Source organism: Sarcophilus harrisii, chromosome 5, assembly GCF_902635505.1.
Source record: "Sarcophilus harrisii chromosome 5, mSarHar1.11, whole genome shotgun sequence".
In the NCBI taxonomy this organism is placed as follows: domain Eukaryota; kingdom Metazoa; phylum Chordata; class Mammalia; order Dasyuromorphia; family Dasyuridae; genus Sarcophilus; species Sarcophilus harrisii.
Window position 1 is genome coordinate 171,199,665 of NC_045430.1, and position 17,319 is coordinate 171,216,983.

Sequence of the window (17,319 nt, forward strand, 5' to 3'; positions counted from 1 at the left end):
TTGAGGGCAACTTGAGATGGTTATTCTGACATTTTGAAACTCAATAAAATTGTTTTTCCATATCTAACATGCTTTTTAAAATTAAAGCTTTTTATTTTCAAAACATGTGCATAGATAGTTTTCAACATTCACCCCTGCAAAACTTTGTATACCAAATTTTTTTCCCTCCCTTCCCCTTCCCCCTTCCCTATATGACAAGTAATCCACTATATATTAAACATATATATATGTTTATATATATATATTGCAGCAATATTGCTGCAGTTCTTCTCTACATATTTCCACATTTATTGTGCTGCACAAGAAAAATCATATCAAAAAGGAAAAAAATTAGAAATACAACAAAATTCAAGTAAACAGCAACAAAAAAAAGTGAAAATACTATATTATGATCCACAATCAGTCCTCACAGTCCTCTCTCTAGGTGTAGATGGCTCTCTTTATCACAAAACCATTGGAACTGACTTGAATCACCTCACTGCTAAAAAGAGCCAGAATTGATCATCATGTAATCTTGTTATCCAAAACACTTTCAATCAAGAACAAGAAGAACCAACAGAAAGGGGAAAGCAATAAAAGTAACATATTTTCACAAGATATGCAGCAGCCCTGGTGGGATATAAGGGAATGAGACTTTACCACACAGAGACTTCCATTTCCCCTCAGTCACCACCTGAAAATAATAGAGCTCAGTTTGGACATTTAGTGTCTCTTGTATATACATACTTGGTTCTAAGCTCAATTGGTTGATTAAAATACACATGTATATATTACACTTATGTTAATGTGTATATATATATATATATATATATATATATATATATGTTTTCTCTCCTATCTTCCTTGTTTATCATTTCTAAAAAAGGAAATTTTAAAATTAAATCAGGCCCTCTTTGTCACAACATAATCGGGTTATGGAGTAGAAAACTTTAGAATGTAATATCTAATCATATTTCATGTAGTTAGTATAAAATTTTTGTTTATCTATATCTAGTTAAGGGGGTTTTATGATACAATTATTTTAGTGGGATGAGTTAACATAGTAAAATTTGATTTTACATTAAAGTAATTTTGCTCATGAAACATTATTCATAATTTATATAAAGACTTATGACTTTAATGGGGCAGCTATATGGCACAGTAAATAAAGAACTGGGCCTGGAATCAGAAAGACTCATCTTCCTGAATTCAAATCTAGCTTTAAACACTTACTAACTTTGTGATTCTGGGCAAGTCATGTAACCTTGTTTACCTCAGTTTCCTCATCAGTAAGATGAACTAGAGAAGGAAATAGCAAATCATTTCAGAGTCCTTGACAAAAAAAAAAACAACAAAAAAAAAAAACACTAAAAATGGGATCAAAAAAGATTCAGACATGATTGAACAACAACATAATGTCAAATCAAGTGGGAGAATAACATCTGAATAAACTTCCTCTTGCTTTGAGAATAAAGTACAAATTTCTAAACATGTCATTTAAGGTCTTCTGTTTGGACCTATTTTTCCAATGTTCTCTCTCATACACTTCTTATCCATCCTAATACTTTCAAACAAATTAGAATACTTTCTAACATGCTCTGAATTTTCCCACACTGCTGTCTAAATATCTAAGTATTTATCGGCAAGTATATGTAGGTAATTGAAATATGTGTCCATAAAAGTTTTATATTACAACTCATAGTCATGTGGAGGTGGTGTAAGCCCTATAAGACATAATTCAAATGATGACTTGGAAATGGATTGTATGTTTATTCTTCAGGGACCAGCCCAGCTAAATCCAGATTGGTTCATCATCACCAAAGGATGGTGAAAGATGAAAAGATGACAACATATTTGGGTCACAGCAACTCATGATGGTTCTTATTTGTAGTTGTCCTTTGTTCTTTTGGTGTGTGTGTATGTATGTGTGTGTGTGTGTGTGTGTGTGTGTGTGTGTGAGAGAGAGAGAGAGAGAGAGAGAGATATTGGTTGTTTCCTCTTTACTGAATCTTTTTTTAATTAAAACTTTTTATTTACAAAGGATATGCATAAGTAATTTTTCCAATATTGATACTTACAATTTTGTTCCAAATTTTTCCCCTCCTCCCAACCCCTTCCCCTAGCTGGCAGATAGTCCAATACATGTTAAATCTAATATATGTATACATATTTATACAGTTATCTTGCTACATTAGAAAAATCAGATCAAGAAAGAAGAAAAAGAAAACTGAGAAAGAAAACAAAATGCAAACAAACAACAATAGAAAGAGGGAAAATACTATGTTGTGTTCCATACCCTTTTCCCATAGAGTTCTCTCTGGGTGTAAATGGCTCTCTTCATCACTGAACAAGTGAAGCTGGTTTGAATCATCTTATTGTTGAAGAGAGACACGTCCATCAGAATTGATCATCATATAGTCTTCTTGTTGCTGTGTATAGTGATCTCCTGGTTCTGCTCATTTCACTTAGCATCCATTCATGTAGGTCTCTCCAAGCCTCTCTGAAATCATCCTGCTGATCATTTTTTACAGAACAATAATATTCCATAATATTCATAAACTATAATTTATTCAGCCATTCTCCAACTGTTAGGCATCCACTCAGTTTCCAGTTTCTTGCCACTACAAAGAGGGCTGCCACAATCATTTCTGCACATGTGAGTCTCTTTCTCTTCTTTAAGATCTCTTTGGGATATAAGGCCAGTAGAAAAACTGCTGGATCAAAGGGTATGCATAGTTTGATAGCTTTTTGAGCACAGTTTCAAATTGCTCTCCAGAATGGCTGGACGTATTCACAATTTCACCAACAAGGTATCAGTGTCTCAGTTTTCCCACATCCCTTCCAACATTCCACATTATCTTTCCCTGTCATTCTAGCCAGTCTGACAGGTGTGTAGTGGTATCTCAGAGTAGTCTTAATTTGCATTTCTCTGATTAATAATGACTTGGAGCACCTTTTCATATGACTAGAAATAGTTTCAATTTCTTCATCTGAAAATTGTCTTTTCATATCCTTTGACCATTTATCAACTGGAGAATGGCTTGAACTATTATAAATTTGAGTCAATTCTCTATATATTTTAGAAATGATGTCCTTTGGTCTTGAAGAGGACTATGACATGGGGAAGGTGATATGACTTGCAAGTGAATTGAATTTAAGAGAAGCAATACCATGAAAAGTCAGCAGCTTTATTTTCTTCTCTGGAGTCATCTGGATCCAGTGGCAAGATATGGATTAGCATGACTGAAGATGTCTTGGGATGCAGTGGAACAATTTGACCTTTCAAGGTAAGGTCTGCCCCAGGTCTTAGTTTGTCTGAGGCAATACCCATTCAGCGATTAAGGTTAGATAAGAATTGCGGCAAGAACAAAAAAAAAAAATTGCTATTTATATTCACTTTGAACCATCAGAGTCCAAACAATGACCAAATGAGGCTTGGGCTGAGACCTCTTGTTGGCCAATCAATTAGAGCCACAGTGATTTAGGTTTAAGGTATGATCCTGAAAAAAAAAAAGAAATATAGCCTGCAAATCTTAAAATATCTTGTGAGATTTCAGTGATCAAATTTTATATTCCTATGTAGGCAGAGGAGAGGGAGAAAAAAAAAAGGAAGGGAGGGAGAAAGAAAGGAAAGGAGGGAGGAAGGAAGGAAGAGAGGAAGAAAATAAAGAAGGAAGGAAGGAAGGGAGGGAGGGAGGGAGGAAGGGAGGGAGGCATATTATTAAGGGGAGGAGTGATTTGTGTTGATGAGGGGGGTGCCCAGACATGAATATTGAAACCAGTGACATATGAAGCCACACCCTGTCATGTTTCATTCTTGTAGAGTAACTTACAATGAAATAATGCTTGCATTCAAGTAACCTGGAATGCTCAACTCAACAAGGATAGTGAAAGAGGGAGTGCCTATATATCAAATAAAGAATCATCAGGTATGTCATTGTATAAATAAGCATAATGTTTTAAGTATCTTAACCCTTAATAGATATGTTAGTATCTGGATAAGTTTACATGGAATTGTTTTTCAGCCTGGTATCTAGAGTTATTTTTAAATTTTTTTTGTTTATGTAAATTTTGTTTAATTTAGACTTGTTTATGTCTCCACATTTAGCTCAAATTTTTGGTAACATGGATTTATAAGAGAATCAAATTTCAGTGAAATGGACCAAGGATAGAATATATTTGCCAATTGATTGATATAATGGGCTGCTTTGGGAGATTAAGGACTGACTACCTTTATATAAATCCAACCAATCCTTATAAAACATGGTCTCAAGTCCCTTCTTTACTCTGGTTGCCCTGATCTGAGCCTGTTTCAATTTATCAATGCGCTTCCTGAAAATATGACTCCCCAAACTGCCCACAACAATCTAGAAATCTCCCCTGACTATAGATCCAGAACTCATCCCATCATATCATACTACTTGCTAATTTTGTAACTTTGGGAAAGTTTTTTTAATTTTCTGTGCCTTAGGTTTTTTCAACTATAAATTGAGGACTTTAGATCATATGTTTGATAAGGTCCCTTATAGTTTTATAAGAACATGGTTCTAAACATGTTACCACAAGAGTAAATATTTAACAAAATTCAGAAACCAATATATGTGGAATTCTTTTTTCTTTTTTATATGAATACTAATAATGAACTTGCATAAACCTTCCAAATCTTTACCAAAGTAATAAAGTAGGCTGAATCACCAGGATATGTATAATAGCACTCTGCCCCTCCCTTAAAATGAAAGACTTTCATAAACTGAATTTATGAACTCTCCTTGACAGGTCCTGGCTCAGGCCGGTCAAATAGTTCAGGCCTAATATAGTAACAAAATAAGAAACTTGTAGATCATTCAACATTTAACAAAAGGAGGTTTTCCTTAGTGCCTTTATTCCTGATTTCAGTGGGGAGATCTTTTATGCCCTTCAGAGAAAAGGAAGCCATTGGGACTTGAAGCCACAGGTAAAGAGATAGGCATCTTGAAAGAGCTCCACAGGCAAACAAAATCGTGGGAACATTTTTTTTTTTTTTGGCTTTCTGGAATATATTTGACTTAAACTATAAGATGAGGGCTCTGGCTTATTACATGCAACAATTTGTATTGTTATTATTAGGAGTTGTTTTAGTACTTAAATACTTTCTCTAAGACTAAGCAACAAAACTGGATGCTCAATGCAGCATTTATTTCAGCTTATTTATGAACAAGTTGCCTTGTCTTGGTATTCAGTCATCATCTATATCTATAAAATGGACATTGCTCTGTGCAGATTCCTAGTGAAAGCCTATAATAATTTTTAAAAGAATAACCATTATTAACTGATAATATTATTTAAAATTCTCTCATTTCATTTTATTTATTTATTTAGTCATAACACCTTAAAACTGTTTCCAGGAAATAAATTTATCCAAAATTTTATCATGCCAATAAACAATATGAAATTTAAAGTTCTTGATCCTAATAACCTGGTTCTTAATTTTTTTTTTTCACTAGTTAAGAATTTCTGTCAAGCTATTTCTTTGACTCTAAAGGGTGACATAATACTGAGTGTTTCAGAATATTCCCTCATTGATTTCATTTAATGAATAGCCAACAAAAGAAAAACCAAAGCCCTAGAAATTTCACAGCTGCTGACACAAAGCACTTGGAAAGAACTATTTTCAAATATTCCCACTGCTGCCTGAAGATGGGAATCATAGAGGTCAGAAATGAGACATCAGGAAGAAAACAAGTCTTTCAGCATTCAAAGCCAATTACTCTGAAATTGTTTCATGGTTAAACATCTAAGGGGTTTTAGAAGTTTCATTTAATAATGTTTACGTGAGGAAATTCATATGTGATCAATGGGGAATATGTCAGTATAACCATACATTAGTGAAAATAAATACCAGTTTAAAGCAAAGGTGATTTTCTTCACAATTAATTGAAAAGGCAGTTACATTCTGTGACCTTTCTTAGTCCTAAAGTAGTCTAGCTCAACCCGGATCTTTAAATATACACATATACCCCACCCACACTAATACCTACCTGACTGAATTTTTGACATGCCAGAGATTCATCAATAAGATTCAAGAAGGCCTCCAGTAACATGGATATGGCCACATAGCCATGGGAGTGGCTGGGGGAGATAAACTCAGAACTGCATTATTGTGTATTTAGCTGTCTGAGCTTCAGTACTTGAAAATAAGTCAAGTGATAGTATTATGGCATCTGCCATTCTTAATTTTATGGATTACTAGGTGGCACAGTAAATAGAGCACTGAGTCTGGAGACAGGAAGACCTCAGTTCAAATTCAGTCTCAGGCACTTACTAGCTGTGTAATTGGGCAAGTCATTTAACCCTATTTGCCTCAGTTTCCTCATCTGTAAAATGAGTTGAGAAGGAAATGGCAAACCATTCTGGATTATTTTTTCTGAAGCAGTTGGGGTTAAGTGATTTGGCCAGGTTCACACAGCTAGGAAGTGTTAAGTGTCTGAGGACAGATTTGAACTCAGGTCGTCCTGATGTCAGGGCTGGTGCTCTATGCACTGTACCACCTAGCTGCCCTCATTCTGGAATTTTTGCCAAGAAAACCCAAAATGGAGTCATGAAGAGTTGATTCTGACTGAACAACAACAACGACACTATTGATTTTATTTTTATGAATGGGTTAATTCCTTCCAAAAAATTCAGTAAGACCCAATAGCTAAATGTGTATTATCTGCATAATTACCTTCACGTTCTAGTTTGTTTCAATGGTGAGGACATAGCCAACTATTAAAAAATATTCAGATAATAGCAAATTTGTAGATATTTGTTTTTTAAGACACTTCAATCCATCAACTGTGCTAGATCCTAGAGACAGAGGCACTGTGGTATATTGGAAGAATCCTGGGTATGGAGTCAGAGGTTCTAAGTTAAAATCCCAACTTTATTACTCATTACTACTGTGTCACTTCAGACAAGGCATTTTACTCCTCTGACCTTAGTTTCCTTGTTGCTAAAATAAGGGAAATGGACTGAATAATCTCCTCAGTTCCTTTGAGTTTGAAATCTGTGAAATTACATAGGCAGAAGCAAAATAAAAAAGAATCTAACAGTCTCTCCTCTTAGGAGCTTACATTTGGTTGGGAGAAACAACATATGCACATAAAAAAATACAAGACATCTAGTAATTCACTTGGATCAAATAGTTATTTCTTCCGGCAAAGACCTATCTCTTGGGAAACTGGAAATATTCCCCAGTATAAATCATTTATTAATAAAGCTTGGATCAGCATCAAAGAATTTCAGTGCTGCAAGGGATCTATGAACTCTTTAGTTCAACTCTTTTATTGTACAGCTGGGGAAGCTGAGGCTCATAGAAATTAACTGATTAGCTCAAGGTCACTTAGGTAGTTAGTGGCAAGAATTGAACTAAAATTCCTGGTCCCATTTTCTTTTGACTTCTGTTGTTTGGTCATTTCAGTCATGTCCAACTCTTTCTGACCCATTTGTTTTTTTTTGTTTTTTTTTTTTTTTTTTTTCAAAGATACTGGAGTGGTTTGCTATTTCCTTCCCAACCTTGTTTTACAGATGAGGAAACTGAGGAAAACAGGGTGAAGTGTCTTGCCCAATGTCACCCAGATAGTAAGTATCTGAGCTCAGATTTGAACTCAGAAAGATATGTCTTCTTGATTCTAGGTCTGGCATTCTATCCATTGTGCAATCTAGCTGTCCCACCCTAGGGCAGTTTTACTCTATTAAAATCAGTAATCCTGATGTTTCAAACCATAGAAAAGAGGCAATGATAATAATGATAATATTGATATGTGTGGATTCACAATTATCAATACCTCAAATGGTGATTTCACTTCTCTATATGCTTTCTCTTCTGATGCAGACCTTTTACCTCTTGGTAGATAGTTTCCTGAGTTGCTATTTCAGAAATATCCATTACCTTGTAGCCAACTATGAGGAGGAACTCTCTGAGCTTCACTACAGTGGTCATATAACTTAAGTCTCAGCCTTATCTCACACAGTATCAATACAATCTGGAAAGCACATTAAAGACCATTAAAGGGGTCCCTTTCTCCATCTCCCCTTCCCCTCATTTAATTTTACTGGGAAGAAACTTTAAATAAGTGACTTGTGCACACAATAAGTGTCATTACACAGAGATTTGAACACTGTTCTTCCTGATTCCAAGTGCAACCTGTATTTTATCCACTATATGCTTGCTAAGTCCAAGTTAGACTTCAGTGGGCATGTTATTTGTTTGAAATACTAAATTGGAAATACAAATTCTTGAGATTTGGGATGGATCAGTTGTACTGAAGATTCTTCTCTATGACCCTGAGAAACCACTGCTTCCTTGCACCAGCTTCTTCTCCTAATAAATGAGATTAGGGAAGCATGATGGCTGAAAATCTAGAGGACACTATGTGCCCAGGGGTATGCCCGAATGCACTAGATGAACATGCAGATATTTGTGCTTTTGTTACACACTGGGCAGTTAGTTTATATCAATAAGAAATATCAGGAACATTTCATCTGAGATAGAAGAAGTTCCCTGTAAATACTCAGGCGCCAGGGTACACTAAAGAGCTAGTGCGACTTTACAAGCTCTGTTAATTTTATTTTCCTCATGAAAAATGTAATGTAAGTCAATTTCCAGGCTCATTCTTTAGATCACTAAAAATTAATACCGTGACAGCGACTTTTTCGTCCTCTAACTGCCTTATAAATGTTCGCTGCCAAATCGGCACCAATACACATAAGCTGAATTAAATCCAGGCACTTGAAACTGCTGATTACTTGGATGACCTATTACAAAAGCAGCTTGGCCTAAATTATAGGGAAGGTGAACAATTGAATTCTTGTTAGCTTAGTGCCCTGAAGAAAGAAGACAATCCATTTTAGCTGAAGCCACAGATTAAAAATTTGTATGTACTGATTGTATTAGCTCCACCATATAATTAGTTGAATGACCTTGAACAAGTCACTTAAGTCTGAGTCTGAGTAAAATGAGGGCGGTGAATGAGATGATCTAAGGCCTTAATATCCTATGTCTGTCATTCCTTTCCTTTAAAAAGCTTTACTTTTCAGCCAACCATCCCCAAAAAACTTGGATATGCTAATTTTCCAGAGGGGAGTAAATGTAGTAAATGCCCTTTCATATTTCAATGGAATAGTTGATGATGCAATCATAGGTCCTGTCTGCTTTTTTGTTTTCCTTTGTTGTTTATTTTCCTTTGTTAAGTCATGTCTGATTCTTCATGACCTCATTGAGGTTTTCTTGGTAGAGATAGTGAAGTAGCTTGCCATTTTCTTCTCCAGCTTATTTTATGGATGGGGAAACTGGGGTAAACAGGGTTGAATGACTTACCCAGAGTCATACTGCTAGTATGTTTGAAGCCAGGTTTGAACCCAGAAAGATGAGTCTTCTTGATTCTAGGCCTGGCACTCTGTCCATTGTATTACCTGGTTGCCCTTTACACACACACACACACACACACACACACACACACATGCCATTTCACTGCTATTTCTCTCTCTCCACATAAATGCATATATATTTGTATGAATGTGTATGTATGCATCCTTATATGTATACATATATACACATTATATGCATATAAATTATCATTTCTATTTTGCAGATAAGAAACCTGAACCTTGAAGAGTATAAGCAGTAGATAAACAGTGAAAAAATATGACCAGTTTTCAAAAGAATTGCAAATCATGCCATGTGTAAGAATGACTTATATCACTAAAAGTAAGATAAATGCAAATCAAAACAAATCTAAAACTAACAAATTGGCAAAGATAATGAAAGATGGGAATAGTGTTGTTGAGGAAATATGGAAAAACGGGCACACCAATGCATTGTTAATAGTACTTTGAATTGGTCCAGCCAGGCTAGAAAGAAATTTGGAATTGTTTAAAGAGAATGATGAAAATGTCCCTGTTCTGTGACAAAGATTCCACTTCAGGACAAACGTCCTCCTGGAGAAATCAATGTCAAAAGGCCTCATATGCATCACAATATTTGTGGCAACAATTTTTGTTATAGGAAAGTACTAAAATAAGAAGATGTCTATTGATGGAGGGATTAAACAAATTATAGTACATAAATATGATGGAATGTTACTCTGATGTTTGAAATAATGAAAATGCTCAAAATGAGAAGTAAGGGAAGATATCTCAGCTGATGCAAAATGAATTGAGAACAAGGAAAACATCTGCTGGATTTCTGTAACAATGTAAATAGAAAGAACAATGACAATACAAAACAATTGAAACTGAATGATATGATATTATCACAATCAAATTTGGTGCATAGACGTAATGAAAGGACACTTCTTTCCACTTTTTAGTAGAGGTAGGGAACCATGGGTTTGGGCATTAAATATTATGTCAGACTTTCTTGATATGTTTGTTAATTTTGCTGAAATTCTTTTCTTCTTGTTTTTTTTTTTCCACCCTTTTATTATAAAGGACAATTTCCTGGGAAATTTGGGGGAGTGATGCAATGAGAAATGTAGGAATGTAAAAACAAAATATTAATATTTTTAAAAACAAAGAAGCTTTTCCATGTTCTATGTGTCATCCAATAATAAGTTGTAGAACTGAAACTTGAACCTAGGTCATCTAATTCTAAGTGCAATGTTCTTTCTACCATATTATACATACATTTCTTATAATGAAATACTATATTAATGTCTCCTTTAGTGTCTACGTCACATTTTTGGTGCTTTGCATATGCTACCTTGTATTGCTACTCATATTTTTGTGTGTGTATCCTAGCTTCCATATTGGAAACCCTAAAGGGATTCTTATTCATCTTCAAATCACCAAAATCTGTCCCAGACTTTTGTACATAATAGGTTGTCAATAAATATATAGTGATGATGCTCATGACATCCTAAGCCAAATGTGTCAAACTCTAGGCCCACAGCAAAACTCCTAATACTAACCTAATTAAAATATAGTTGGGAAATGTTTAACAAAATAAATAAAGATACAATATAACATAGATAATGTTAATTTGTGGTTTTCTTAGTCAATGTGTCACTGGCATGGATTTGTTTCTAGATGCTACCACTAACCCAGGCCACTCATTTTCTTTTTCCCATTCTTCTTTGTGACCAGAAGCATGGTTTTGTTTGGTATCTGTTGCACAGTAATTTTTGATAGTGGAAAATAAGATGCTTCTGTGCAAAGTTAACATGTTTATATGGAGAGAAAATCTTCAAGGAAGGACTCATTAAAACACTTTCCCCCCCCAACTATATTGCTTTCTTTTTTTCTGGTTATGCATGTATATTAATTTTTTTTATTACACATTTCTTTATGAATCAGGTTGGGAGAGAAAAATCAGAACAGAAGGGGAAAACCACAAGGAAAAAAAAAACATTAGAAAAAGGAAAAAAAGTGAACATAGTATGTGTTGATTTACATTCAGTCTCCATAGTTCTCTCTCTGGATGCAGATGGTATATTCTAGAGGTCCTCAAACTACAGCCTGCGGGCCAGATGCAGCAGCTGAAGATGTTTATCCCCCTCACCCAGGACTATGAAATTTCTTTATTTAAAGGCCCACAAAATAAAGTTTTTGTTTTTACTATAGTCAGGCCCTCCAACAGTCTGAGGGACAGTGAATTGGCCCCCTATTTAAAAAGTTTGAGGACCCCTGGTATATTCTATCCAAAATTTATTGGAATTGTCTTGGATCATTGAACCACTGATAAGAACCAAGTCTTTCATAGTTGATCATTGCACAAACTTGCTATTACTGTATACAATGTATTCCTAGTTTCACTTGTTTCAAAAACATTTTCTTATTCAGTAAAACTAACATTTTAGTCCAGTTCCTGGTTTCAGAGTCAAGTTACTGTGCAAATTAATGTTTCTCCCCATCTCATCCCACAGATTACAGAAGGAGTTGAGTCATGAGAGCTTCTGAACTTGACTGGTCCCAGCCCAGAAGTCTGCTTCGATGACATGCTTCATCACTTATATACTGCCTGTGTCACTGTTCTAACTAAAACCACTATCAGCAAAAATCTAATGGCCTGATTTTTAAAGACAAGGTACTATAGCAGAATATATGCTGATTTTGGAGAAAGGGATATTGCTTTTTCTCTTATCTTACTAGCTATTTCCCCCCCATATACATCACTTGACTGCTCTGTGCCTCAGCTTTCTCAGTTGTAAAACAAATATAGTAATACATATTCTACCTAACTCATGGCTTTGATGTAAGGAAAGCATTCTGAAAATTTTTAAATGCTAAGTAAACATGAAAAGGCTTAAAATACTTAGTAAATTTAGTCCAATGAATATCTCCAAAATGAAAGATTTGAGACAGAGTAATGGGAAGTGTTGGATTTAGAATTAGAAAAGAAATAAGTATAAATCCTCACTCCAACATTTACTAAATGTGAATTTGGGCAAATCACTTCATGTTTTCATTTTCTTCTTGAAAAATAGAGAGTTTATAGGGCAGCTAGGTGGCACAGTGGATAGAGCACCAGCCCTGAAGTCAGGAGGATCCGAGTTCAAATTTGATCTCATACACTTAACACTGCCTAGCTTGTGACCCTGGGCAAGTCACTTAATCCCATTGTCTCAGAAAAAAAAAATTAAAACAAAAAAAATTAGAGAGGTTGCATTGGATTCTCAGGTCTCTTCCAGCTCTGAATCTATGAACCAGATTGCATGGGAATAGCCTTTCTTCCTTTTCCTAATGCTTCTAAGAAAGAATGGAGACTTACACTGTGCTTTCGTCTCAGAAAAAAGTAGCAGCATTTTATTTTATTTATTGACTTTCTAAGTCTGAAGAAAAGCCCTCTGCTGGTGATTTAGGGATAAATGTTAATTGAGGAGGAGGCCTATATTTAGAGGTTTGGCTGGGACCGGATGAACACTTCGCCTAAACTGCCAATACAAAGAGTATTTGAAAGTAATATTTTCAAGGCTTAAATAACTTTTTTTTTACCAGAGACTTCTGCAATCTATTTGAATGTTATTTGGACAGAGGTCAATTAAAGTTGCAAAGAGAGGGCATATCCGTGTTTTGTGTCTGTTTGCTGACTTTCTAAGAAGAAGCTGCCAAATTCCAGACAACTGTACATCACCCATAACCATGACAACAAATATACACATAACATTTGTGCATCAATCTCTCACCCCTCCATATCCTTTAAATTCTTGCTGTTATCCACCAGATGGTGCTACTTCCTTAAGATTATAGAAAGTAACAATAATCTTCATTGTTGCTTTTAAGAAATGTGAAAAGTTGAAAATTGTAATAACTATGATTTGAGGTCGCTGATTTAAGCAATTACTTAACTTGTAGTGACTGAAAAAATGCATGCGATATAAATGTATTTATTGTTATTGGGACAATCATGATAGAACTTGTCATCATAAAAGAAGGATTTGTTGTTTTTTTTTTAAAAGCTTCAGGGAATGTGCTGGACTCACCTAACCACTTGTGAGACCTCATTGTTAAATTTTCACTGTGAGCATTTACACTTCAGAAAAATACAGTTGCTACAAATAAGGACTTGATTTATTGTCTTTTTCTTTGTCTAGGATTTTAAAAATGTTAATAATTAAGATTAAATTTTAAAAAATATGTATGCATACCTTCTTTTTTGCCATTACCAAACTTACTATTAAAAATTTAGCAACATACTCCTGTATTGCACTATAAATATTGCTTAAGCTCAGAAGGAGGTTATTAGAAGATTCAAGAAATGAAGTAATTGATAGATTGGAGGACTGGTGACTATCAATCAGATAACAATAACTGGCATTTATCCAGTGCTTTAAGGCTTGCAAAAAGTTTTATATCCATTATCTCCTTTGAGCATCAAAACCCCTCTGATTATAGCCTATCTTATTCTAATCACCTAATACTAGAAATACTATTCATTTTTTACTTTTAGGTCTCTCTTGTGGATTTAGTCCAGAAGGTGGTCCAGGTGGTCACAGTCCTTAATGGAGAGTTGCTTGCATCCATTAAGAGCCTTCTGGACTGAATTTTTATATACCACGGCTTCTTATAGATGCCTGGCTTCTTGCCAATGATCAAACAGGCTTTTTTGTCCTTGAGTCGTATTTTAAAAAAATAAATAAATAAACACTGTTTTCAGAGTAAGAACATAATATCAATAAATACTTCTACAATGCAAAAAACAAATAAACAAACCTTCTTTTCTTTTATTGTTATTTTTTGGTTTTATACTATATTATTTCCATCAACTTGTCTCATCACAAATGCATCACAAATATACACATAGAACCCTTTTTTATAAGAAAGAAAAACATTTAAGCAAAGTACACTGATATGGTTACTCCCTAATTGTATATATTACAATACCTATTTGTAGTCTTCTACCCCTCTACCAAGAGGAATTTGTTTATCAGACTGCCAAGACCAAGTTTGTTCATTATAATTTATCGAGTCTGATCATTCTCTTTTCTAAACTTCAGTGCAGATTTCATAAGATAGAAAATTATGAGCAGTATTTTTCCCTAGTTTTTCTTTTCTCAGCTTGATAGCATATAAAAATATTTCCAAGATGTACAGGAACAGATTTTATTTTTCATTTAAAATATTTGTTCCATCTGTACTTGGGAAAGGAGAGGGTAAAGCTGGTACATAAAATGATAATTTTTGAGGTAACAATACTTCAAATGGATATTATATAGTATCACAGGCTATACACATATATATGTATAACCTGTGATACTATATAATTTTCTTTTTTATATAGTTGGAATTATAACCTGTTTCCCCAAGAATACTGTTTTTATATGGCAACTAGGTGGTACAGTAGCTAGAGTATCAGTCCTAGAGTCAAAAAGACTCATTCAAATCTAACCTCAGTCATTTGCTAACAATGTCATCCTGGGAAAGTCACTTAACCCTGTTTGTCTCAGTTCCTTTCTTATGTAAAACGAGTTGAAGGAGGCAATGGCAACCTACTCCTTTATCTCTACCAAGAAAACCAAACAAATCCTAAAAGAAATCACGAAAAGTTGGACACAATTGGAAAGCAACACAACAACAGCACAGAGACTAAGTCCCTTTTAACTGGGGTCAACAAATCTGAAAAGGGCTTGATACTTCTGTTCCTTCTATAGCAGAACCTAATACTGAGAATTGTGTTAAGTTTTTACTTCTTTAGTAATTTCTTGTTACCCATTGCCTTAATGTATATATCTGCCTATACCCACACATATACATACATACATACAGAAATATATACATATATGTGTGTATCGATCTATAAATAGATCGATACACACATTTATACACACAAATACACACACACATATGATTCCTGTCTTCAGGACATAGATAATTATGTCTTTATCCATAGCATCTATATCTATAGATAGATCTACATGTAGTTGATCTCTATCTCTGTCCTTACATATCCATATATATTTTTGGCTAGCTGGCCATGTCTCTCTCTCTCTCTCATACACAGACACACACAGACACGCAGGAAGAATTGTTTCTAGGATTAATTTATTCCCTTAATCACTAAGAGATCTCTCTGCTTTAGATACAAGATATGTTTTCCATACCTGACTCAGTTCTAAAGAGACTGGCTTCTAATGAAGAAGAGACTTTCTTTGCCTTTTTTCATCCTGTTCATCTCATTAAACCCAGCAGCCTAGGGACAATTTACTAATAGTTTAGGTTGTGATTCATGTCTACAGTATTCCCTCTAAGGAAAAGGAAGAGTATACTCTAGATCAGGTTTGGGGAAGGTATTTATTTTCTACACACAAAAGAAATGATACAAAGAATCCCCTCACACACAAACCCTTCACAAGCATGAATAGAAATATTTAAAAGAGAATTCAGTAACTTGACTTGTAAGTAAATACTACTTAATTCTTCTAATATGTTGCTGGTTGAAATTGATCAGAATATAAAGCAATTTGGGAAGTAGCTAAATAAACATGATTACATTTCACTATGATTCTGCATTGTCCAAACAATTCCAAGTTTTCTGACACACTCTACTCTTCTCTTAATCATTCTGTCTGCTCTGTAATTGACAGTTGACATGGCTGTGTATACTTGCCTTTAAGACCTCACTACTTTCATGGAGTCTTTCCTAATTCTTCAACTGCAAGACATCTCTTTCTTCCCAGATTTTCTTAAAGCTCATAGGGTCTCTTTGTATCTCAGTCATTCAAAAAGTTATTAGAAATAATCCACAACTTTAGCAAAGTTGCTGGTTATAAAATAAACCCACATAAGTCATCAGCATTCTTATATATCACTAACAAAATCCAACAGTCAGAGTTACAAGAGAAATTCCATTTAAAGTAACTACTGATAATATAAAATATTTAGGAATCTATCTGCCAAGGGAAAATCAAAACTTTATGAGCAAAATTACAGACCACTTTTCACAAATTAAGTCTGATCTAACCAATTGGAAAAATAAATTCTTGGATAAGGGAGTAAATATAATAAAGATGACAATATTACCTAAACAATCTATTTATTTAGCCTATACCAATCAAGTCCCAAAAAACTATTTTTGCCTAGAAAAATAACAAAAAATTCATATAAAAACAAAGGTCCAAAACAAGGGAAATAATGAAAAAAAAAAATCAAATGAAGGTAAACACTTAAGATCTAAAATTATATTATGACAGCAGTTACCAAAACTATTTGTATTGCTAAGGAATAGATTAGTTGATCAGTGGAATAGATTAGGTTCAAGGGATAAAACATAACAAAATGAATAGTCTTTGACAAACCCAAAGATCCCACTTTTGGGATAAGAACTTACTATTTGATACAAATTGCTGGGAAAATTTGAAACTAATATGGAGAAACTTAGGCATTGATCCATCAACACATTCACCGATAAAAGGTCAAAATGGGGTTCATGACCTAGGCATAAAGAATGAAATTTTTAAAAGAGGAACACAGGATGTTTTACCTCTAGACCTTGGAAGGGAAGGTCTTTATAAAACAGAACTAGAGATCATTAGTGATCCAAAAATAAAAATTTCGATTATGCCAAACTGAAAAGTTTTGTACAAACAAAACTAAATTCAGACAAATTAGAAGGGGAAGCAGTCAACAAAATATTTTACAGTCAAAGGTTCTGTAAAGGCCTCATTTCAAAATATATAGAAATTAACTCTAATTTATAAAAAATCAAACCATTCTCAATTGAAAAATGGTCAAGGTATAACAGACAATTCTCAGATGAAGAAATTGCGACTTTTCTAGTCTATGAAAAGTGCTCCAAGTCATTATTAATTAAGAAATAAAATTAAGACAACTCTAAAGATACCACTACATACCTTCAGATTGGTAAGATGACAGGAAAAATAATGA

General features: G+C 34.3%; 1 long non-coding RNA gene across 1 annotated transcript; it reads left to right on the plus strand.

Moving 5' to 3' along the window:
* The first annotated feature begins 3,068 nt into the window (after nt 1–3,068).
* Nucleotides 3,069–12,447, plus strand: LOC116419363. The gene is made up of 3 exons (XR_004229651.1): nt 3,069–3,266; nt 3,803–3,908; nt 11,862–12,447. It is a non-coding gene; the product is annotated as an uncharacterized LOC116419363 (long non-coding RNA).
* Nucleotides 12,448–17,319: the final 4,872 nt, after the last annotated feature.